This window comes from Lissotriton helveticus, chromosome 3_1, assembly GCF_964261635.1.
Source record: "Lissotriton helveticus chromosome 3_1, aLisHel1.1, whole genome shotgun sequence".
Classification (NCBI taxonomy): domain Eukaryota; kingdom Metazoa; phylum Chordata; class Amphibia; order Caudata; family Salamandridae; genus Lissotriton; species Lissotriton helveticus.
The window spans coordinates 1,396,801,636-1,396,828,117 of NC_136061.1; the positions used below are offsets into that span (position 1 = coordinate 1,396,801,636).

At 40.9% G+C, this 26,482-nt stretch overlaps 1 protein-coding gene across 2 annotated transcripts in view; it reads right to left on the reverse strand.

The window, feature by feature from the left end:
* MYLK (myosin light chain kinase) overlaps positions 1–26,482 on the reverse strand; it is a 1,918,108-nt gene that overhangs the window by 653,457 nt on the left and 1,238,169 nt on the right. The gene's annotated exons all lie outside the window — the stretch shown is intronic.

The window sequence follows — 26,482 nt, forward strand, 5'->3', positions numbered from 1 at the left end:
CCTAGCGTGTTGAAACAAACTTTTTTATAATAACTAGCTTCAACTATTTTTAATTAAAAAAAAACGTTGCCATCCTCCCCAATAAAAAGCTCATAGATAGAAGATACATATTCTCCGGATCTTTGCCTCCCCCCCAGGATTACTTTCTAAGAGAGGACGCATGTATTGAAAGACAGCGGCCAGCTGATGCAGCTTAAGGTTAGGAAGGGCCCATAGCCCTTTCTCCCTGGGAAAGACAAATACCTGTTCGCCCTCCTTATTTTACCACAAGAGTAGATGAATCCGGAAATCATGGCATCCATGATCCTATGTCAACTCTGACTTAACTATACTGTGACTGCCACTGCAACATAGCTTCCTAATCCTGAACAAAGCATGCACTCCTACAGAAATACATTGGTAAGTATACATTTATTGCGCCTTTGGCTCAGTACACTGGGCATATATGTGGGAAGTTCAGCAGGCAATGGGCCTAGGACAGGTTTATATTAAGGGGATCCAGCTGCTGTATGCCAAATCCCTGGCCTGGGTTCGGACAGGCCACATAATATATGAGCCATTCAGACAGGGATGGGGGGTGCAACAGAACTGCCCTATGTCACCATTGCTCTTCACACTGGCGCAAGAGCCACTGGCCTGCAGACTGCAATTTGTGCTTGTCCTCTGGGGAATATATGTAGGAAACACCAAACACATGGTGTCTATGTATGCTGATGACACTCTGGTATATCTCATAAACCTGGCTAACTCTGAACTAATTCCAATACAAGCCCTGACCAAATACTGGGAGATTTTAGGACTGCATTACCCACACTAAATCCAAAGTCTTCCCACTAGGGAGCCTGAAGGGGCTGGGAATTGAGGCACTACAGAGGCTGGACATGCCTTTGTGTAACTGATAACTTAAAATATTTAGGCATAAGCATTATGCTGGACGAGGCAAACAGTCACAGCCTGAACATGGGACAGGTGATAGGTGGCCTTCAGTCCTCAATAACATTCTAAAAGACACTTCAGCTGTCAGTATTGGATAGAAGTGGTGGTAGCCAAGAAGGTAATTTGCCCAGATGCTTGTGTGTATTGCAACAGGCCACATATATATGATACTGAGACATGTTTGTGTACAACTGAGTTAATCATTAGCAGACTTGATATGGGCAGGCAAATGGGGCAGGGTAAGACTGGATACACTCAAGTCTGAATGGGAACAAGAAGGATTTGAAGTCTCTGACATGGAGATGTTCTACACAACAGTCCACCTACGGCATGCGTTTAACTGGTTAGACGAAAAAGGAGAAATGAGAATAAAAGACTAATTAAGGGCACACACGACGGAGAGCTCCTGCTGATCTGCTGATGAGGAGACGGGGGATCCCCCAACATCTCCTTATGTAATCAAACATGTATGTTACATATGTCAAAGGGAGTTCAAGACGGTCCTCTAATGACTGCCGCTTCCACTGGAAATGCTGCTTTAGAGTATTCACTTCTTTTCACAGATAGCCCCAACTATGTCAGTTACTAGGTGGAAGCAAGAGGGTTGCCCCTCCCTGGCGGGTAGATATCCTCAGAATAGGTTTATCACTTTTGAGGGAATGCAGGCCACCTTTGGGATCGGTTTCTGTAATCTGCACTGCTGACCCCTACCCCCAGAAGCATACATATAACTATAACTTTAGAATGTCTAATATTTGTGAAGTTTAAGTTGGGTTTGTATTGCAAACATTAATAAAGGTTTCCTAAGTATAATTGGCTTATAACCTTTGTTTTTTTTGTTAAATTTAAATTTTCTTAAATAATATTAGTAACACATGTGGAATATATATTTCCAGTTCAGTTTTGTGGAGTGTGGAGCAATATACTGGAGAAAAGTCTACTATGATACAGTATATTGTGGTATAGTGGAGTGAAGTAAAGTAAAATCTGGTATACTGGAGTGGCATACAGTGGAAAATCATACAGTGGAGTGGCATAGAGTGAATTAGGATACAGAACACTAGTATATATTGGTGTTCATAGACTGTAGTGGCGTACACTACAGATGTATACAGTGAGACAGCATACAGTGGAGAGTGGTATAGTAGAGTTATGTTTTGTAAATATTGCAGCGTGTATTTGTGACCACTGTAGTGGCGTACAGTGGAGTGCTACACACTGGAATGTTGTACTGTGTAGGAGCATATACTGGAGTATCGTATACTGAAATAGCGTACAGTTGAGGAGCATACAGTGAACTCTAGTAAAGTTGAGCGGTGTAAAGTGGCATAGATTACAGTGGAGTACCATACAGTTGAGTAGCATACAGTTTACTGGTGTAGAGTGGGCCTGCGTACATTTGAGTGTTGTACAGTGTAGTGTTGTACATTCAAATTCCGTAAAGTGTAGTGGCATATATTGGAGTGTTGTACAGGGCAGTGGTGAGGGTACTGTACACTAAAGTGGGGTACAGTGCAAAAGGGTACATTGCTATGGCGTATACTGGAGTAGCCTCATGTGTAGTGCCTTACACTGGAGTAGCGTAGAATTAAGTAGTCTTCAATATAATAACATTCACTGGCATTAAATCTTTAAACATATATTGGAGTGGCATATACTGGAGTACCATACAATAGTGTTGTACAATTGAAAAGAGTTAATTATCAAAGCATAGCGTCTTGGAATATACAGTGGCATGTCATTTATCACAGTTGCGGCAGCACAGAATATAGTTTTGTAAAGTGTAAAAGCAATCAGTGTATTACAGTACATCACAGTGGTGTATCCTGCATTTCAGTACAATGGAGTACCTTCGAGTCAAGCAACCTACACTGGAATAGCGAACACTCCAGTACTACGAAGTGAGGAATAGTCGAATAGCATATAGCGGAATAGCATAAACAAGAGTTGCATACAGTGAATTGGGTACAGTTATGAGCAGTACAGTGTAAGGGTGTCAAGAAACTGTCATACACAAAAGTGCAAAAGAATACATGGTTAAACAGTATAATAGTGTAGAATATAGTGTTGTAGACTAGAGAGGTGTACAGTGAAGTTCGGTGGAGTAGAATGGACCAATGTACAGTAGATTTGTGTACATTATAGTGGCATTTACTAGAGTATCGTGAAGAGGAGTTGCATACTTTAAAAAGAGTACAGTGGAGTTCTATCAAATAAGTTGTTATACAGTAGAGTGGTGTAAAGTGGAGTGAGGTAATTAAAGGAAACAGGCATAAAGTGTGTGCGATATATGTCATAATTTGTAAATATAAATGTTCTTGTTGTATATGTAAATTGTGCAAGTAATGTTAAACCTATACTTGATATAAAACTTATTTATATATTGTGCTGTGGTGTACCATGCAAAGTACATGGTATACCACGGTACATGGAGCTCAAAACTGGGTAAGTGATTGGTTCATGTCTATGTTTAACAAAGGTAAAAATCAGCAATATAGATTTTATTACAAATTTCCCTTATTGTGCAGTCAGTGTTTTGCTGACTCATACCTTAGGGTATCACATATAATTAAGTATAAAGTGTTATTGTTATAAACAGCCTAATCCCACTTGATTTGTTTACAGATGTGTAGATATTATCAACCAATGTATTTTAAAAAATATTTTCTCCCTTAATAATTTTGGATGTTTGCCGAATGTTAGACCCGGCATCCCTGGTTGGCAGAGGTAGGTGCTTTAGGCCAAGTAGGGACCCGCGTTCCAACGTCAGGGAAAGAAAGGTCACCTTCTTAGATAGCCCTGCTCACCCCCTTGGTAGCTTGGCACTAGCAGTCAGGCTTATCTTCAAGGCAAATGTATAAAGTATTCGCAACCACGCTCACAATAACCCAATGATGACACCACAAATAGACTTCACACACGTTTTATAAAACGAGTATAAACTTTATGTAAAAAGATATGAGGTTGTGTTATATTTCTCCTGGCCGATTGTTAGGCCAGCCAGCCCTTGTAAATTCTGGCGATATCAAAGAGCACTTCTAAACATTCTCCTGTACTCATAATATCTTGTCATACAGTTTGTAGTGCTAGAATCAGGCACTTTTGCAATGTAAAAATATTGTAATACGTAACGTAGCAATCAGACACCCTGCAATGAAAAGAATGCAATGCGTAATGCAATAATCCGGCACTTTGCAAGGTAAAATAATGCAGTGCGTAACACAACCACCAGATATGTCAGTCTGCAAAAATAAGGCAATGCGTTTACATTAACCAGGCAATTCGTTATGCAGGAATAATGCAATGAGTAATACGCTAATCAGGTAGTTCATTTTGCAGAAACAAGGCAGTGCATCATATGACAATCAGGTAGTTCGTTATACAGAAATGATGCAATGTGTAATACGTCAGTCAGGTACACCGTTCTGCAGAAATGGAATACTACGTAGTACACTAAGGCCCCAATCACCGGGCCTTAGGTTGTCTCTCCGCCTCTCCTTCTGACCTTCAGTCAGCCTCTCACAGTTGCCCCAATACAGTATGATGTAATCCCAAAGTGCAGATTCGCACTCCGGCCCCTGTAAAGCCACTCCCTTGGCAATACGGGCCGTGATACAAGCCGAATCAGAGGCAGAGGCTTGCGCTGCCAACACAAGAGAGAGGAAGAGAGTGTCTCCCTCCGAGCCACAGGAGTCGATACACATTACCTGGGGGGCACAAACTCACTCGCCTCTCTTTGTCCAGCAGCTGGGCCTCCAATGCAGCTTTGTGAAATGGCAACGGCAGCTCAGGCCAGCAACTCAGCTTCTCCAGGACTGCTGGGCCGCTTCACTTACGAAGATCTCAGGCTGTCACAAAGCACACACAGCGTCGCTGAGTCTTCCTTCACTCCGGGTGCACGATCATTGGGTACTCCACACACAGGTCTCAGGCTGCACAAAGATCACACACACAGAGTCGCTGAGACTCTCTTTACTCTGGTGCACACGATAACACAGCGAATCCTCACCAAAGTCTCCTGACGCACAACGTACCCGCAAACAGCGGCGATGAGACTCACTTGGATTCCGGTGCACACGATCACTGGACATTGATTGGTGGGAGTCTGGATTCCCAATCACTCAGCAGGAGTTGAGCCAATTGTTTTAAAGCAGCAACCCAGGCCTTTTCACCTCTAAGGGCTTACCCTCCCCAATACACTCAAGATGGAGGTCAGCCTGTTGCTGTCTCACACCCTCCCCTGGGTCAAGACATTTCCCAGATCCTATGGGGTTCAAATCCAGACTGTCAATCCACAGCCAGGCAGAGACACGCAGATATGTTTGAGCACAAAAACCCAGCCACTTCTAAAAGAGTGGCTTCTGAACACACACACTGCAAAAACCACCTTCATAAAAAGATGTGTTATTACATTGTGAGTTCAGGCATACTAAACTTCACCTTTCCATCTTAAGCCTTTGGGAAGATAGGCTGGAAAACATACTACACAGCCTTCCCATTCTATCCTATGGGCAAGATGGCCTTTCAACAGTGAAAAACGAAAATGGAGATTATTTCACTCTCAGGACATGGCACATCCCTTAGTACATGTCCTACCTTTCTCATGCACGGCACCCCGCCCAGGGGGGTACCCTGGACCTACCATAGAGGTGCCTGATGTGAATAGAAAGGGTAGGGTAAGGTCTGGCAAGTGAGTGCACTTGACAGAACAACATGGCAGTTTAACAAACTGCGCACAGGCCCTGCAATGGCGGGCCTGAGTTTCCTTTTTAAGGCTACTTGTGTGGGTGACGCAATCAGTGCTGCTGGCCCACTAGTAGCAGTTGCATTACCAGCCCTGACTCACATAGTGCTCTTTACTAGGGACTTTACTTAGTAAGGCAAACATACCAATCATGGACAACCAATTACCATTACACTTTATACAGGGAGCACTTACACTTTGACACTGTTTAGCAGTGGCAAAGTGTCCAAAGCATCTAAGTTGGCAACACCATGTCAGAAAAAAAAGGTCTACGGGGAAAGCAGAAAAGTTTAGGGACTTTAGCCAAAAAGGGCCAAGCCCTACAATGAATCTCTGAAAAATTTAGAATACTTGTTCCACCTGTTTCTTTGTGGAAGGAGTAAAGGTTTTGTGGGGTTAAGTGAAGGGGGTCCAAAGAAAAATGGCGTGGTCCCAAAACATACTTAATTGCAATGTATTTCCCATACACTTTTGTATTTTCTGTTCCGTGAAAATCGTCAGTTGCATATTGTTACTATGTAGCAGGATTTCATATTAAAGTTCCCAAATGTTTATTTTGTGTAGTTTAGGCAAGTAGTACACCTAATTTATGAGTTTTAAGGTATTTGAAGTTAGTGAAATCTGTTGTATTATTTTTATGAGATATGGGGGTATATTGCGATAACACCACAGTACATAGTGATTTCAAGTCATTAACTGATTATCTAATCATTGGCTTTAGAAAACAAATGCAGCTGTGTTGTTTTTAGGTACACGTTGCCCATGTTCTACGTTATGCCTTGTGATGTAGGTAAGTATTAGGTGTCATATTGTTGCCCTAACTATTACCACTTTAGTAAAGTGGTACTAGGTAGATCAAAATATGTATAAGTTTCTATATACTTTTTTTTATATGGAGAGCCCGATAGTACTGCGGGCCCCAGAAACATTGTGTAAGGTTAATATTTTTCTTTTTAAGTTTCTATACATTTTTATAGCAGTGTACTCTGCTGTGTTTTTTTGTAAAGTAGTGTGCTAAATTTTCATAATTAGCACACTACTCTATAAACTGTGTTGTACATATTTTAGCATGTAAAAAATTGAAAATACACTTTAGCACACTATATTTATAAAATATAGTGTTATAGTGTATTTGCAATTTGTTTTTTTGGTACTGCAGTACTCCTGCGGTACTCCCAATATAACATATATATATATATATATATATATATATATATATATATATATATATATATATATATATATATATATATATATATATATATATATATATATATATATAAACTTATAAATCTTCTTCCCTACCTATTATCACTTTACTAAAGTGGCAATTGGTATAGGAAAAATACCAAACCTAATGCTTACCAACATTGAAAGTCATAACACAGAACAAAGGGAAACTTATCGGAAAACAAAATGGCTGCCTTTAACTTTTCGTAAAGGCAGTCATTAGCCAATCAGTTAATGACTTGTCATCACTATCTACATCAGGAGTATCACAGCTATAGATATAGCTAAATTAAAAACACATAAAATGTATAAAATACTTAACCTATTTACCTGCATTACCACAAAGAATCACCACAATATATAATCCTTCCAAATTTTGTACAAAGACAACGAATGGTTTTCATTCTATGCAAAATACAAAAATTCATGTAAAATGCATTGGATTATATGTGAATTATGGGACACTCCGTTTTTCTTTGCTCCCCCTTGACAAAATGCGGCAAAACTTTCAGGACTCAGGGCTAGTAAGTCTGCAAAGTTTTGCAGACATTCATCAAATGGGTGCAAAGTTATTAAGGGACAAAAATACCAAAAACTCCAATCTCCGGGAACTCTAACTATAACTACACAGTGGCTGCTGCCACTATGTAATACACATACACAAACAAACACATATACACAATACCAGTGATGTTACTGCTGCAGCTGGGTCTATCAGGTACTGCTCTCCAATATTTAAATAAGTGAGCAGTACTCTTTTTGGTTGAACAAACATATATCACGACAAAACTTGACTTTGTCTGAAGAAATGCTGGTTCAGCCATAATGTGTAAATTAGCACTAATTGCATTAATAAACAGTGTACTATGAGTTTGAAGAGCTGTATACTTATAAAAACAGTGCAAAATAATAAATACATAAAATGAGGAAAATCTAAAGCTCTTGGCTGTCATACCTAAAAATATGAGTGACAAGCTATCAATGGGTTAGTGTCAGCACGACTGTGGAAACAAATATCCCCTATCATTATTCAAGAAAGTAATGGCCTTAGCTTTTGTACATTTAAGGTAGTTGGTGCACAGAATGGTTTTGACAGTATTCAAGACCATCTGGTGCAGATATTAATTTAATTACTTTTAAAGACACAGCAAATTGTAGAACAAGAAGCCAGAGGGATGTATGGAATCATTGGTGTTTGAAAAAGATGTTGGATGCTCACTGAAAGTGTGAAACTGATAACAGCATGTCAAAAGATCAATAGGAAAAATAGTTGATGTAAGAGAAAATAAGGGGATTAATAAGAAGTTCACCAGAAGAAAAATTATGAATGGAAATCAATCTGTGTGGTAGAGGGATGAGATGCATGTGTGTTAGTGAGTTGAGTGAATCCAGCTAATGGTAGGTAGGAGTTCGTAAGTCTCAGCTGCTGTCTGCTGAGTCCTCTGCTGAAGGATACTCTAAACCGTTCCATTTTAAGACGTTTCTGAAGTGGATTGAAATAAACCCACTTAGGGTTTGGCATATAATAGTCAATTTTTAGGACAGGTGCTTTCATCTCTTGAAAGCTTACTGATTGTTCAGATGTGAAGTGACATACTAAAGAGTCCTGTCTTGCAAGTGTTGGACAGCCAGGTTTGAATGTACACCGTGCATTTGGTCTAATAAGATTTAGTCTGGTTTATATCTCCTGAATTTTATCTTTGAGTCTATCTGTAACCTGGAGACAGCTTTCACAGCTGCTTTCAAAAAGACGCGTATTTATATGTTCATGGACGTTCAAGTATTCTTGTTTTCCTGTCTTTTTAGCCCTTCTGAGTTTTTTGGCGAGTCAGATTAGTAAACATGCCATCATCATGGCAAGAGTTTGCTGGGACAGGGATGTCCCATGCATGTTAAATGATCATGCACTCCTGCCCTCTGTGCCGGATTACATGTCAAGCTCATATCCTTATTTTATTTCTTTGCCCTGTCTCCACACCAATCTATCAAGTGCACAAAGGCCTTAGCCTGTCCCTGGTAATGCAAGGTTCAGAATCTTCTAAGCACTGAGGGGCATATTATCAACAAATAGCGATATTTATCGCTAAGTAGGCTTAGCGGCAATTTTTTTTATCGCCGCGCATCACCTGTTTTTATCGCTGAGATAACGTGCTATTAGCAACGTTTATCTCAAAAGCGATAAAATTCCCGGCGATAGCGGCAAAATCCGTGAATATCGCTGAGAATACAGCGATATTCACGCATTATCGCTAACAGGGTCTTAGCCATTATATCCACCTCCCATTGGATATAATGGCTAAGAACTGGTCTGAGCAGGCGTTAGTTTTTGGAGATATTTGCGCTTAGCGCGAATATTTCCACCGCTACGCCTGTGTTGGTAATAGGCGATAGCGATGTTAGCGACTGCTTTCAGTCGCTAACAGGTTGGGTACGCCCAATTTGCATGTCATTAGAGATAAATATCGCTGACATGCAAAGCAGACCCCAAACCGCTCGCTATCCCCTACAAGCTGTCGCTAACTGCTGTTAGCAACAGCTTGCTAATAGGGCAATAGAATTATCGCCACTTAGTGGCCGAAAACGGCCGCTAAAGCAGCGATAATTTCCTATCCCCCCCCTTGATAATATGCCCCTATGTCTGTTCCGGGCTCTTGCTCAGTAAAGTTAAGAATTATTTCGCTCTACCGAACGTGAATGAGTGCTGTTTTCAAAGGTGAAGAAAATGGTTTGTGTGCTATCCATGTACCTTTGAAAGTGAATTAATTAGTGTAATAATACCTGTTCCGGAACATGTATGTAGATATTGTACAGCATATGTCAGATGATTGATCTCTGTAATGAAGGGAGTGAAAAGGCACCCATAATTGAAGAGCAGCGAGATCATGGAATTGAGGGTGGAAGACAAAGTTGACATACTATACACAGCTTTAAGAGATGTATTGGGGAGAAAACAGTGGTCCAAAGTTTGATATTGGGGAACCACAAAAGAATCCAGAGCTATAAAAGGCTTTTATTAGGTACAGCTCTTCGAATGCCAAGAAATGGAGGACAACATAGACAATAGAAAAGGGATTGAGCCTGGTTTCCAGTGACAGGGGGATGTCACATGACTTATGATAAATAGGGTCTCTTTGATGCGAGCAGCAGACAAGCCTTATGGGGCAAGTTAAGGAGTAGGAAATATGACATAAGTACAGCTGTAAATGTACCAAATGTTGTGGATTTTTCTCTTTTGTTTAAAAGGCATTAAGGAAGTAAGATTAAAAATAGCAGAGAATCACAGATAAAACAAATGTTTTTGATCTGAGATATGTTTCATGTAACTATGGACAATTTTTAAGAGTAGAGTGGTAAAGAAACAAACAGAGTTAGGTAAGGAAGAAGGGCTTTAGCAGAAATGGATAAGGGAAGCAGTTTGGGAGATGAAATTGTGTTAGCTTGTGAAGTAGGAACACGATCAAGAAACTAATGAAACAGGAGGCAGAGGAAGAGAAGAATTCAGGGTTAAAGAGTTGAATACAAAATACCAGTTTATTAGAGAAATATGTGGCGACAGAAAAGGCAGCATGAAAATGTAAGGGACAGGTGAAACAAGGAGAAGCAGATAGTTCACAATGAAAAAGTTATTAAGATTGAAGAAGAAAGAAACGAAAGGTGCAATAACATACTTTATGTTGGATGTATGTACATATAGGTTCTGTGTGTAAATGGCAAGCAGAGACGAAGCATAAAAGTTGATGATGGGATTTTGCGGAAGGTTTCTGGGACGATTAAAGTGGATTTGACGACCAGTCGTGGTTTGGCGACCAGATAGGGCAAGATAAATAATGATGTAGGCCAAGTCAAGCATAAAATGGATAATTTACAAAAAGAAATAACAGCTAAATATGGTGTCATGCAATAAAAGAAATGACACACCAACACATATATAGATGGATAAAGCTGTAATACAAAACGATAAAAGCAGATTTCTGAGAAAGGAGATGTAAGAAATTAGGTTATTGATGAAAGACAGGGAACCCTACTCAACCAACACCTGAAAATCTAGTCAGGGTGAACCACAACAGTCACTAAATTAATGTGTGTTTAATCCTCTGATAGCTTGGCACAAAAGCAGTTAGGCTTAATTTAAGAGGCATTGTAAAAAGTATTTATGCAGGACACAGACCGTATAACGTGAAAACAGAACACTGGAGCTATCCCACACTGATTTAGAAAAATAGAGTAAAATGTATTAAATAAAATGAGACAGAAATTACAAAAATCCAATCAGTTGAATTGTAGATATGCAATTTAAAAGGTTAAACACATATAGATCCAAGAAACAAAGTGATAACTGTGGGTATCTGGTTGTGCTAAACCAAGACAAATACAGGGACCAGATCAGTCTGGCTGAAACAGTTACCTTCTAAAAGTCTGGTATGCAAAGTTCAAAACATTAAAATTTCACAGAAGAAGCTCAACTGATGACTGCCATTGGTCCAGGACCTGGCGAGGCACCTATTGCGATTCAGGAACTTGCTCCAGCAGAGGCCAGCATGGCTCAGACAAATCCAGTTGCAAGTTTAGACAGATCCATTTTCAGATCCATGCATGGCCAGTTGCAGCAGGTCAGCTGAACAGCTGCAGGGGGCCTCTGGAGCTTGTTTTATCTCGGAAGCTCAGAACTTCTTCTGTCATGTCTACAGGTCCAAGAGTGTACTGCAGAGTCGGTCAGATGGTCCAATACGTCTACCTATTGAAGGCCTTTGAATTGGGAGAAACACCTAGACTCTCTGGCTCCCCCACATCTGGTTCTGGAAATTTCCTTTTTCCCACGCCCAGATTCTAAGAGGTATAGGGTGATAAAAGACTGGTGTCAAGCTCTTTGTGAGTGTGGAGGAGGAAACCCCTTTGAAATGAAAGTGGGACAGGAAACACCTCTGTCCCATCCTGGCAGGATGGCCATCCGTCCAAAACCTAGTCCCCACCTTTGTCTCACTGTTTGGAGGACATACACAAAAGCCAACTGCCACTCTAATCATAGTCATGTGACCCAGGTCACAGGCTGTAGGTACCAAATAGTCAGGTCCCTGTTCAGGCGCCGGGTCGTTGTTTGTTTTAAACTGTGAGAATTACCAAGTTATATCATTGACTTGGATACTTATACTGTACTTTTTAGTTCATGTCAAATCATGTTTCTTTTGTAATATCTTGAAAAAAACAAAGATGAAATAGAAATTCACTAAAACTTATCTTGGTTCAAAAATCTATTGCTTGCATGATATGTGAGAAAAGAAGATAAATTAACAGAAACCTTAGGGACATTGCTGTGCACTGCGCAGGTTCGGATTTCTCCGAGTCCTCACATTTGCAAACTTTATGTTAGAACCATTTACAGAATTGTGACTTAACCTTTCAAGAAGATTTTAAATTACAATTCTTTTGAGTCCAACAATGACATTTCTACCTGTTCCAAATCAAAGGATAGCACTTACTAAATGTAATAAGCTAACGCAATGTAAGCCTTTTGGAGATGTAGGAACAAACACTTTACAATAAGAAGGGCACAAGTCGAGGTAACACGCCAGTAGAGGTTACCCACTTTCTTTCACAGGGTGGACACACCACCTTCCCTGCCAAGAAGTTGGGCACCACAGAAATATGCTAAACTCGTCCCAGAATAAATTTCAGTCACCGGGACACGTTCTGCAAAGCCTGCAGGTTGTAGGCGGGGAGGGTCTTTCATATTGCAAACTCCAGCTGGGCCCATTACAAAGGCCAAAGTTAACCAGCAATCAGACCATATTTTAATTGAGTGTCCTAGCTGGGAGCTATCTGGAACCTCACACCTACCTACAATTGCAATGCACTTTGAACAGGCCCTGTATATATGGCATATGAATGCACTGTAAGAATGTCAGATGTGTTGGTCTGTCCCAGTATTTACACAAATAATTTAAATACCATTATTTTGTTTTATTTCTTTTATAGCGCTACTCAACCCGATCCAAGGTGTCGGAGTGCTTTGCATCACACATACACATTATAAATTGACAATAAATCATGTGTGTGTAAATCAATGTACAGGATGTGTTACATAAGACAGTGAGGCTTACAAGGTGTTGAGTCACATGTCTTTAATAGCTCACTGTGCTATACTAAAACAATTACTATTTATGAACTACCAGCTTCAAAAGGATCTCTGTGTTAAAAGCAGTAACCCACATATCCATCAACATAAAATAAAAAACTGTCATCTGTGACACATGATGTGCTTTGTAGGAGACATATTAACCCTCTATGCTATTTTCATTCAAAACGAAGACTAGACAAAACACAGATCTCTCCAGCAACTGCATTAATCTCCAGAATTAATTTACCATTATTATAATTCCCTAAGATTTACTGGACACACAAAAATGTATGCATCAGGTTCTTTCACCCCATAAGATAATTTAAAATGCAGGCTTTGCAACCACTTAAGCAGAATAGATGTACTGCCACGTTTCTCCTTGTTGCTATTTCTTTGTGGCAGAGTTTTAAGAAATAAATGTATAAATTGATGGTCAGATTTTGCGTGGGGTTGCGTCATTTTTTTTGTCACAACCTACACGCAAAATCTATTTTGTTAAATATTGTAATGCGCTCAATTGTACTGCTAATCATATGTGTGAGGTCTTCAGAGCTGATGTCACTTCTTGTGATGTCTGTTTCTGTGAGGTCTTGTCTTGTGAGGTCACTTCTGTGATGGCATGTGCAATGTCACGCACTGTGATGACATGCACCATGATGTCACTAGCAATCTGTCTACAAACTTGGATAGTCCTCCTACTTCATTTTTTAGGACTTGTACCCTGACAATAAGGGTTCAGAACACGAGGGATGAAGGCAAAAAGTTTGTGATGTGATCCTGCAGAAAGGGCCAATTCCAATAGGAGGGAAAACAAGCATTTACAATGCAATAGGTCTCGCATTTTCAAAACTTTGTCCTATTGGTATTGTAAATGACAATATCTTTTATTATTGCAGGTTAATTAAACATAAATAAAAGGCATTGTCATTTACAATGGCAGTAGCTCAAAATCTCGCAAATGCGAGACCTATTGCATTACAAATGCTTGTTAAAAAGAGTGTTAGCAAACATTAAAGAGGGCCGCTGGAGCATGCGCGATAGAAGATTTAGTAAGTATACTCGAGCATGGTGTTGACTGACCTCCTCTGTGACTGGAAGCAAAGGCCCTTTAAAAGTCAGCAGCTGTTGCTCTTTCACAGCTGACTTTTAGGGAGCCTTTTGGAAAGCTTCCAGCTTCCTTTGTTGCAGACGATGCACGCAGCTCTGACACTATCTGCTCGCGCCTGCACCCTCGGACAACATTGGGAGTGCAGCAGGGGCATCCATGGATCAGGCCAGCCTGCTTCCCTCCTCGCGGCCCACAGAACCGCTAGGTGTTCGTCAGACGTGCCTGCTCTCCCCAAAGCCATTAAGATTGCATCAGGGGGCCCTTTCATTAAGACAAAGGATTAGAACACTCCCCTGGTACTGCAAATGATTACACTACACAATAATGGTATTAAAGCTAAGGATACTGCATAATTACAGGAAATAATATTCACAGAAATTGAAGGGTGACTAATGCAATGGGGATACATATTTTGCTCTTCTCAGGCCATGTGATCCATGAATGTTGTGGGATCCATGCTCTAGATAACAGAATAATTCACTATCTTGTGCACTGAACTAAAATACTGCAAATATGTAGGCAGGCACAGAAGGAGTGTTTGCTGCACATTGATGGACACTGAGGCAAAAAATACCAAGTGTTCGGTAAATGCATATTGCACAATCCCAGCTGTTAGGTAAATGAACACTGCACAATCGCAGACATTCAGGGTAAGGATTTATTAAACTCCCAGGCAGTTACAAATGTTTTCTATTTTATGCATTGTGCTAATAAATTTACAATCAAAGTATTCCAGTCAACAACCATTGAGAAAAATGTATATCTGACCAGTTAATAGGTAACCTTGCAGTTATTATATGGATACACAAGGTTAAGGACTGTATCCATATAATAATTGTACGGTTACCCGTTAACTGGTCAGATATACATTTTTCTTAATGGTTGTTGACTTGAACTACGGACTCTCTCAGTGCTCTGGTTGTGCTCTGAAAGTATGTCCTTGCAGGAATTATATGGACACACAAGGTTACATTACCACTTTGATTTGATTTCAAAAGGTGGTGATTTTTTCTCTCTAGCTCCACCCCCACTGACCCCGCACCCATTGACCCTGTCCCCACTGGTGCAGGCCTCAGCCACAAACCACACTGTAAATTTGGCCCCCGTGAGAAAGTTTGTGAGTACCCATGCTCTAAATTGTAATTCAGTCATTTCTTCCAGAGATGTGCTCTGTTAACAAATACAAAATCTACACAGCAACCGAGGTGTCATCAACCGAACTAGGCCCATAAAGGCAGTCACTGCACCACAAATAACTAAATACGTGATTTGTGGGATGGAACTTCAATACGCTAGTTAAATAAAGGAGCAAACGTTGATTAAACTTTGCAATCAGTTCATAAGGTACAGCACAAATTGGCCTCTTCTAAACATTTAAACTAGAGAATTGGTTTAGGTTCAATCAGTACATTAAGTGGTAACTATAGAAGTACTAGTACTCACTATCTACAGTACTTTTTTGCTCGTGAGAAACTGAGTTTTCCCCCCCAGACATTCATTGTAGAAATTCAAAACCCCTCGACCAAAGAGGATAGATACTTCTGCATTAGAAATACTACAAACATTTACCTTCCATTTAAAACAGAAAAGCTTATGTATTCAAAGACTGGTAGTGTTAACCTAGTAAAAAAAACACCTAAAATCTCTGGGATAGTGAGGGGATTCGCCACACGAGGCGGAAGATAAGGATACGATACAGCGGGAGAAGCATTAGAGACAAGCGAAGAAAGACAACTAGGAGACGAGGGATGCATGGGAGATGACAAAATGCAAGTGGGACACGCCATAGCACAGACTAAAAACTGGCAAATATCGCAAGAGACAAGTATGAGGTTATATTACGATATTTTGAATTGGCATATCCTAAATAAAGGCACAAAAATTTGTGAGAGACCACTCTTTGCCTTTAAACGGATTTCCAATCTTTGGAATATCTTGGTACATACAAGACCGCGTCAGACACCTTCTGTAGATCTTCCTCGTACCATCTGGACAGGTCGTCCAGTACAGGGGCACTATCCATGTGGATCTTGCGTGGTTTGTCACTTGACCTCACGTACCACACAAATTGATCTAGGCCTAAAGACACCATGGACCTTGACTAATCATACTAATTGTAACTTCGAGGCAGTGGTGTACCGGATTAGGTGCCCCTGCAATTTGAAATATGTGGGTATGACCACAAGAAATGTCAAAACACGAATAATAGAACACCGGAGTTCAATTAAGTGTAAAACATCTAACACGAAACTGACTCGTCATTATCTGGACAGATGCCATACAGAAGAAGACATCAGATGGCTTGTGCTAGACAAACCTAAATACCATAAAAACATGGGCCGCCTAGATGCTATTCTTTTTCATCGAGAACAACGCTGGGTGTTTAGATTGGCCACTACCGTCAATGTCTTGAATGATGACATACCTTGGTGCAGTATTTAAAATATGGTATGGGGTTTGTAACATCTTTATGCAGTACAGACTTGATACAGCCATTGGTTGTCTTATTACATTGACATGTTTTCACTATCCGTTAACAAATGTGAAAAATTGAGACTAGCTTGTTTTTATCCTTAAGTTTAAGTCTAGGTCCAGTCCGAGTGTAGTTACAAGAACAAAAACACCTAGATATCCGGTTATGCATTACACTGCCCTAGGGAACAAGAGCGTGTGTATTAATAAAGTTTTTTCTGTAGTATTCGACATATCCTGACAGACACATGCGTTTTTTGTATGGCATGAATTATGCAGGCTTGTAGCTTCGACTAAAATATAGCACTCCATTATACATGCTGCTGGATATAAAGGTCCTTTTATTATAAAAGACGATGCATATAGAACTTCCAAACACGCGTAATGCTTACGATTGTAGCGATTACCATGACAACCTAAAGATACTATTTTAATTGGGTTCAGCATCACGTCACTGCACGACCTCATGACGGCATCAGGTATATTAGGAACATCCTACCACCTTGATGCATGAATACAGCGTTATTCAGGCGTGACCCCATTAGATAAAAGCCGCAATAGTCATTAGACAGATACTCCCCCCAGAGCCGGATATAGCCGCATGACAGGAATCAGTAGGTGAGACTATAATTGTTTTTTTAATAGCGGTTTAGATATTCTAGCGTTTTGCATCTAGCACCTTCGTCTCTCCAAGTTCGCGTTTTCTCTAGTTGGTTGATTATCCAAAATTGGAGTATGGGCGTGCTATGATTCGGTAACATCGATAGGCCCATATAGCGCTTACTTTACTTCACACTATTATCTCAATGGTTGTTTTGTATTTTAATCTAACAGAGTACCGACAGATAACTCGTGCCTGAACATTTTTTAGGGGGATATGATAGTTCATGTTTCCTTGACAGACATTACAGATGACGAAGAGACTAAAGTGTCTATTGTGTACATAAGAAGCTAAATGTACTATTTTTCTTCCAAGACACATACAAGAGTAGATGCCCGTGGTGCTAAGCTGGGAATGGAATAAACTCTTCTCGGTAGCTTGACTGACACAAAACCTCCACTATAGGGGTTAAAATAAATAACACTGTGTTTGACCTTGATTCGAATGATTCTTATTATAAGTCGCCAAACTGTTTCATCATCAATATAGTCTCATTGTACATTTTTTTTGTTTATTTGTTGCTGGTATGTCCCTTAATAGAGGGTCCTGCTGTGCATACGAGACTGGAGTTGGTAGAGTAGAACTTTACACAGAATATTTAGGTAAGAGTACTACACTGAGGTTGATTGCACGTGTGTTTACAAATATGGTGGAGGCACATTGTTCGAACATAAATATTTGGTTTGCTTTTTCTTTGTCTCCTTTTTACTGCAGGATCACCAGATCTTCTGATTAAGACAAATTGATTGTAGTTGGTCCGTTAAATTTGTATAATTATATTCATAATTTTTAATATTTCACTAACTAAGCAGAGTGACTTGATATTAAGGTCCTGATGAATGCCCTACTGTCAGCTTCGGGCAGAAACATGTTGACAATCACACAGGGTAGACATCCATAACCCTGCATCTTGTTATTGTTTTAATCCTATCCAGTGGGACGTTTGAATAAAGTTCAGTAGTACCCTCTAAGATAGTTTTAAATTCACACACTTTTTTGAAAAAAAATGTCTTGCACTCTGCCACTTACTCGCACCACTGAGATATAGAGACACTTACATGCTAGGTTAAAACACTCCTGCTCCTTCCCGAGGGGGAAGTTGAAGCCCACACTGGGTATCTTGCGGTCCCAGTGTGCTTGGATGAACCCAAAGATGAAGCATGTCACCCCCACTTATACACACACACACACACACACACACATATATATATACATACATATATTCCCAGTTAGTTTACTATCCTCTATTTAGTGTGAGCTGTGTTATATTACGATAGACACGCGGAGAAAAAGTCAGCAGGAACGAAATATGATGAGGCACCAGCACAAAAGAGGCCTTCAAGAATGATAAAACAGCACAATAGAGAGCAGAGAGTTAAAGTGGTGCAATAAAAGGTAGCGAGGAAAAACAACAAAAGATCTGAATTAAAAAACCTGCGAGATACACGCTGATACGTGAAACGGGCGATGGAAAGAAAAGGTCGAAACATTATAAACACAAACTGTGTCCTGGTAAGAAGAAGAAAATCCCCACACTCGACTCAGGAACCCCCATTTCACCACTCGTATTCGTATTAAAAAACTTTATTCGATTCATAAAATGGATCATAAAAGTACTGAACATACAATATTTCATACCTCATAACAAAGAAAAGTTTTGTTTAAATACACATTTTTCCCAAATTTAAAAGACATAATAATGACTGTTATAAAAATATATAATACATGATTTTCACCAGAGGATATTCTATACAATGTGATGCTAACCATAGGCCTTCCTGATCTTTAGCGAAACTCTTATAAAATTTAGCATGGCACAGCAAATTTCTACAGAGGATAATGCTGACAAATAATCATACCCTTCCTTATAGGTGCAAGGTTGCCTCCCCTTCAAGATTGGTTTAATAAACCGGAGTCTTGGCTCTTGATATAAGGAGCAAAAAAGGACCACATGTATAGTGCTTTGGCTATCCCTATTATTACATGGACAAGGGGGCAGCCTCTCACACCAACCCCCTTGTTTCGGGAAGGCAAGCAAAAAATGCAAAATGTCCAGTCTAAACCTTGTTAGTAGGAATCGCCATTGCACATTAAGGGTAAATGTTAGGTAAAGCTGAGGGTGAAGCCTACGAGTATAAACATTAACATTGTCCGAGGATGGTGGATTCAATGATTTCCAATACATTGCCTTTATGTCCACCTTATGATTTCCCTCTATTTTTTCAGGATTGTCATAATAGGAACCCAATCCAATTTTGTTTAACATGTTACAAACATAGGACAACCAGGGGATCTGTTTTGAATTTTCCAAAGCCATGCAATCAGTGATAATGTCTTTAGTAAGTTGCAGGTCATCAGATTGCCATACTTTGCCCCATAACAATAAAGGGGACAAACGAATCGTGTCCGAAACACTGACCATTCCAATTTCCTTGTGGCAGAAGATGTTTGGGCAGCCTTTGGGAACTGATAAAACCCTTTTTATAAAATTATTTTCCACCACCTGTATCACAGATGGTGTTTCAGTCCCCCACACCCCTGCCCCATAGGTGGCCACCGATATACATTTTGATGTATAGAGAGTTTTGAGGTGCGTAACATGTTTTTGCCCCAGTTTGCTACAGAAACGGAAGATGCCCTCTATAGCCCGTGTCGCGCTCTGGGCTCGAACCTTCATGACTGGCGTCCAGCTTAAGTTGCTATTAAACAAGTTACCAAGGTAGTTAAAATTTTCCACTTTTCCAATTATGCGATTATTTACCACAAACTTCCTAATGTTTGACCCTTTAGGGCCACAAGACATTAAATGTAAATGTAGTATACTTGTAAAGCGCACAGCTGCCCCAGCAACGGGGCGTCCCGGCGCTGTATAACTCTGGGGAACCCGTCCTGGCTTTCCCTGTGGGATGGTCCCTTGCTGGGAGTCCCCAAGGTGGAGCCAGGCATCCCCGGAATTGGTGGGGCCGTTGTGGAGATTAGGCAAGCTAATGCCCAGAGTTGCCGAGTGGAACCCCTGATTATAGTAAGCACCGAAGCGAGAATTATCGAGTCCGCTGACCAAGGTCCACGACCCTGCCGCGTCGGGAATTGAACCCTGGTCCCGAGCTGACTTCTGCTCTCAGGCCTGCCGCCTCTAACCAGTGAGCCACACTACTCCACGAAGGATTTATCAAAGTTCACTTTTAAGTCAAGGTCAAGCATGAAAGTATTGAAGGCATCTAGACATACTTGCATGCTATTTCCAGTTAATGTCATTAGAACAGTATCGTCTGCATAAGAAAGCATGGGAATACTTTTGCCTTTAATTTTTGGAAAGTCACAACCCTGGTTTAGTAGATACTTTTCTAGCCCATTTGTATAAACCAGAAAAAGAAAAGGCGCCAAAATGCATCCTTGACGCACACCCTCAGTAGAAGGAATTGGTTTTGTCATTTCACCTCCGGAGCCGAATCTAACTGATACAGTTGTTACTGCATGTAACCTACGGAGCAATGTGACCAAAGGTTCCTCAAAGCCCATGTCATCCATCATCCGCCACAACTTATGTCTACAAACAGAGTCGAATGCACTTGTCAAGTCCATGAAGGCAAGATGTATTGAGGACTTTTTTGCCTTCGTGTACTTGCCTAGAATTAGTGCCAGGTTGAGACACTGCTCGTTGGTCCCCTTTCCACGCCTAAAACCGTATTGGGAGTCAACTATAAGTCCTGTAGAATCTGCCCAACTTTCTAATCTCGCTAGGATTACCCTACCCAGGATTTTGCATGAAGCATCTATTAAGGAAATCGGGCGATAGCAACGTGGATCGCCCCTATCACCCTTCTTAAAAATTGGCACTACGATTGCCTCCTCCCATGTACCAGGGATGCGCCCGACCACAACAGCCTTAAAGACATTTCACCACTCATTCCAAGCACTCTGCTCCGACCTCACTCCATGCCGCATCATGCCACCCCGACATCTATCCTGCCCCATCCCACTCTCTATATGTCTCTAGGTCGGTCTCCATCGACCCCATCCCTTACCCTATCCTCCTCCACATAGTTGTACCATGCTCAGTATCTCATAATCCTGTTACCTTTACATGCCTCCACTATGCTCCTCTACTCATCCCCTGCAAAGCCCCCTCAATCCTTCCTCTTTATCTCTCACGCTGTCCTGCTCTGCATCCCCTCCTGTCCAATGCCACCCTCTCTTCCCTCCTCCTAAGTCCCTAACGTTCCCCTTAGAATCCCAACAACCTCACCCGAAGAGGCCACTGAAGAAAGACTTGGAAGAACGCAGCTTCCCATCTGCTTCGGCCATAAGCGCTAGCGCCTCTTTCTCTTTATCCGAGGTATCCATGGCTGTTTCAGTACACCACCAAACAGCAGGGATGACAAGCACCGTGCCGATTGCGTCACTTCCGCATCGCACTGACAGCCACCTATTCCCGAAATGTTCATGCGCAGATCAAACTCATTTGGACCAGCTACCGTTCTCCTGTCACGTGATCGTCAGATCTGACTACGCACGTGCTCCACAGAATCAGGAAGTGAAGCAGACAACTTACTGCCTGGCGGAAAAATGACAAAAACTTTTGAAGCTTCGTTTATCACCACGGTGTAGCTAAATGCACAAATATAACAATAAACATAAACTGCTGCTGTTTATTTTGCAAAAAAGCAACATCACAGGGACCTCCTCTTCACAATAATAATGAAAAGGACTCACCGGACGCGCCGCCGTCGTACTGGCATGTTTAGTTGGTTTTCCCGTCTCCAGTGCATAACAAGCATTGGCTGCACGGCAGTTAAGCTGCGCGGCCGTGAAAGCCCTCATTTGCGTACACTGCGTACACTGCAATGCCTCCTTCCACCAAGGAGAACGAGGCAACAATGACGCAAAGCGCACGCACGCAAAAAAAAAAAAAGGCGGGAACAGTATACTGAATCCCGCCCCTCCAGGACTCCCTGACCTGCCTCATGATTGCCAAGGCAATATTTCTAAAAATATTGTCGTGCTACTGTAAGGCAGGTCATGGAGTCCTCGAGAGGCGGTATCCAGAGCAGATAAATCTGCTAAACAGGAGCTTTTTCCAATGGCAGGCCTCCGTTTCGAGAGGCCTGCCAATGGAAAAAAGGGGCGTGGCTTCACGCCATATTTATTTATTTATTTATTTAATTTGTATAGCGCGTTATAACCACCGGGGTCTCTAAGCGCTGTTTGTCCAGAATTACGTAGTGGGGGTTCAGCCTTTACTTGATATTACCACAGCGCCTACAGGCTACACCATGCTTGCCTAAACAGAGTGGTTTTTAATTTTTTCCTGAAGGATAACAGGTTACATTCCTTCCTTAGTTCTGGGGCCAATTTATTCCATAGTGCAGGAAGCGTGTTGGAGAAAGCGCGTCCTCCCACCGTGGCCAGTTTGAAACGGGATTGGGACAAGAGGGTCGCATCCGACGAACGCAAAGTCCTGCTCGGTGTATAAGGGGACAGGCGAGATTTCAGATATCTCGGTGCATTGCCATACAACACCTTGTGTACGATGCACAAACCTTTAAAAACAACCCTCTGCCGAATCGGGAGCCAATGTAGCTCCTGCATCAGTGGGGAAGAGTGGGCAGTTCTAAGTTTTTTTATAGATCAGCCGGGCTACATCGTTCATAACCCCCTGTAGCATATCCAACAGCCGTTGAGGTAGGCCAATATACAGGGAGTTACCGTAGTCTAGCCTAGCCAGAATTGTGGCTGAGACCACGTGTCTCATGGTGGAAAACGAGAGTAGAGGAGAGATCTTTCTCAATTGTCGCAGCAGGCCTATACAAGTGCCCACTACCGTGGTGACTTGTTTCTTCATGGAGAGTTTATCGTCCACGTATAGACCCAGGCTTTTTACTGCAGACGCCGGCTCCGGCGACGCACCCAGCTCCACAGGCCAAAATCTCTCACTCCAAGGGTTGCCCGTGATGGAGATAGGCAGCACTTCCGTCTTGTCCGGATTAATTTTTAAAGAATTCTCGGACATCCAGTTAGTGGTGGCTTTAAGTATACCCTGCAACCTGGTGGACGCTCCCGGACCATCATCCAGCCGGATGATTATCTGGGTGTCATCAGCGTAGTTGTACACTAAGCAGTCCATCCTGTTCAGGAGTGCAATTAGAGGCTGCAAATATACATTAAAGAGTAGGGGCGACAAGGCAGATCCCTGTGGAACCCCACAAGTAATCGGGGAGGAAGTGGAAAGCAGATCCCCCAACTGTACTCTCTGTGTCCTGCCCTGCAGGAATGATGTGAGCCATGCGCTGTACCCCTGATACCAAAGGATCTCAACCGCGACAGTAGTTGTTCATGACACACGGTATCAAATGCCGCGGAGAGATCCAATAGTACCAGGGCGCTTGGTGTTTTTATATCGGCGCGACTCCTCAGTTCATCCAGAATAGAGAGCATAACTAGTTCCGTGCTATGATTAGCACGGAACCCTGCCTGATTGGACTCCAGCAGGTTATTGCTCTCCAGATGTCCCGAGAGCATACTGAAATCCCCTCCTCACAATATCTCTTTGCCTGCAGCAGCGCATGCGCTGCAACGCAGGCTTCGACCTGAAAACAGGAACATGGCAGAGATAAGTCACAAGAGCATAAATAGGGTATACTAAGCCTTACTGACAATATATATTGATGGGACGAATGGATATCCGTTCCAGGCTTGTGTCTGTCTGGTACGTATGCTGAGTCAGTACTTTGTGTGAGAAGGAAGCTTGGAATGGCGGTTTTGCTGATGCAAACAATAACTAATTAACACACGTAAATGAAACCTCATCTATCCACCATTGCCCTAAATAATTTCTGTAGCTAGGATGTATTACACCATTGATGGCTAGGCTTTTGCAGCAAGATAACTGGGCCTGCTCTAATAAAAATCAGGAAAGAAGGATGTCACTTTTCTGAACTACCACTATATCCTGTGGAAACAATGTCTCAGGATTCAAACCTCATATTCTTTACTTATTGAAAGACGGGAAGAAGTGCAATTTTCGACAGATGTTTTATCGACGTCTTTTAATGTCTCCTATTTCCGATCAAAGTGGTATTCGTTCCAACAGCTCGAAATTGCCTGGTCACTTCTTTGTACATTAGACAATGTCCTTTTCAAATTCACAAAAAAAGTAAGCCTTAAATGGAAATTAATGAGGCACATTTATTGCTCAGAAAATCAAAGTAATAATATTAGTGTTTCAATAGTACAAAGAGTGCTGGAAGTAAGCACTCAACGTGTATGGTTTTGAGTTAAAAAAAGAAAAAAAAGAAAAGAAGGCTGTTCCAGTAACAATGAATTTTCCTGGTTACACAACCCAAAATGTGGTTAGTGAAAGATACAATAATGTGTATCGCTATACTATACAGCTGAGGTGAAACTGAAAATTGTGGAGCTCATTAGATTGAACACAACACAAGAGGAGGTTTAGGAAAAGCACTAATTTCCCAATGTCCGACCAGCATAAAGACATTTTATATAAGGTAATCTTTTATAGTTACTTAACATCTCTTCAACCCACCTCACTCCACCATAGCAATTTTTGGATGGGAGCAAAGCTGTAATTTTGTAGGTTGGTTGTTATTACTTTTCTGAGGCATACCGTTGCTCTAAATGTTTTCTCAGTTAATTGGAAGAATTTTCACTCCCATCATATTGTTATTAAGGTTGTTTAAATATTTAATAAACACCCAGACACGTTGGCAATCGTTGGTGTCCCTTAATATAAATAAACAAGTGTCACCACTGTTTAGGTTTATCATTGTGCTTTTATCTCACATCCCTAACTACTTCCTTGTATATTTTATTCAGATTGCCCACGTCATTGACTATAGTATTTCCACTTGGAGGGTTTTTAAGGTACAGGTTTATTTTTCACCTCTCTCTCAGCAACTCTAGTTTCTGTGTAAACCCGAATATTTTACAATGATTTCCCGCAAAAAACATCATTCCCTTTTGGGGTTTCACAAGACAGAGACTACATTATTTACTGAGTCCCAAATACCAATTCAATGAATGCATTGCGATGCTCCTCTTTCCACTACGTCATTCCACTACTAACAATAGGTGACCACTTAACTGACCCATTCTCGATTCATGTCCCAGTTTTAAATGTATTTTCCCCTTGTTTAAATTACAATAGATTTTAAAAATCTGAGATTGTGAAATCATGACTAATTGTAAACATAGAATGTGAAACAGAGGTGAAATTCAACACCTTCCCTCCTGATGTTTGATGTGCTAGTGAGCTAAATTCGTGGTCAGTTATAAGCCTTCCATTCAACCATCTTAATCCAAAGACATGTTAGCTAAGAGGTACCCCAGCTTTTCATCTCCCTAGACTGTGGCAACTATATCAGGAATCTGCCAACAAGCATTACTATTCAGAGGTCCGTCCACCCATCATCCGCACAGTTAATTTAAAGATTAAAATTGAAATTTCCAGGTGCATTCAAAATGTGGTGGTAGTCAATTACATGCTTCAGCTCTGTTTTCTTTTGGTGGGCTGCGGAGTAAAGAGAAATCCTTATGAAAATAACGTATTTAGTCCGTCCTGCATAGTCCGCTATCATACCCGCTTCGATCTTACAAGCTAAGTGTACACTTCAGTGCCAGTTCTGTTAGTTTTAAATGAAAATTTTATGAGAAATATAGGTCAAGGCACTAGATGGATTAGCTTTCTTAATGGGGAAAACCAGGAATACGTGCAGGCTTACATGAACATGTCTCCTGAAAGCACAAAACATTAAAATGTGCTGAAAAAAAATCCAATGCATCACTTTCTTCTAGAATGCCCTCCAGGCCCCTTATTAATTTATATATATATATATATATATATATATATATATATATATATATATATATATATATATATATATATATATATATATGTTTTGCTTTTATTACCCATGCATTGTAATTAAATAGTCCTTTCAATGTAATATTGATTGGCGATACAAAACAAAAATCACGTGACATTAAATGATCCCAATATTCAATAGAACTTACTCTCACACCAATTCTCTTCAGCTTCCAGGCCCCTTATGTAGTAGGGGTAGACTGTTAAGATGCCAGAAATCATATTTGTGAAATAAGAATTGGTTAAAGGTTCTAGTGCTTGATCACACTGACATTAAATGTAGTCATATTTCACAGCCAACTTTAATAAGAGCTGTGCCAGGATAATTGACACTT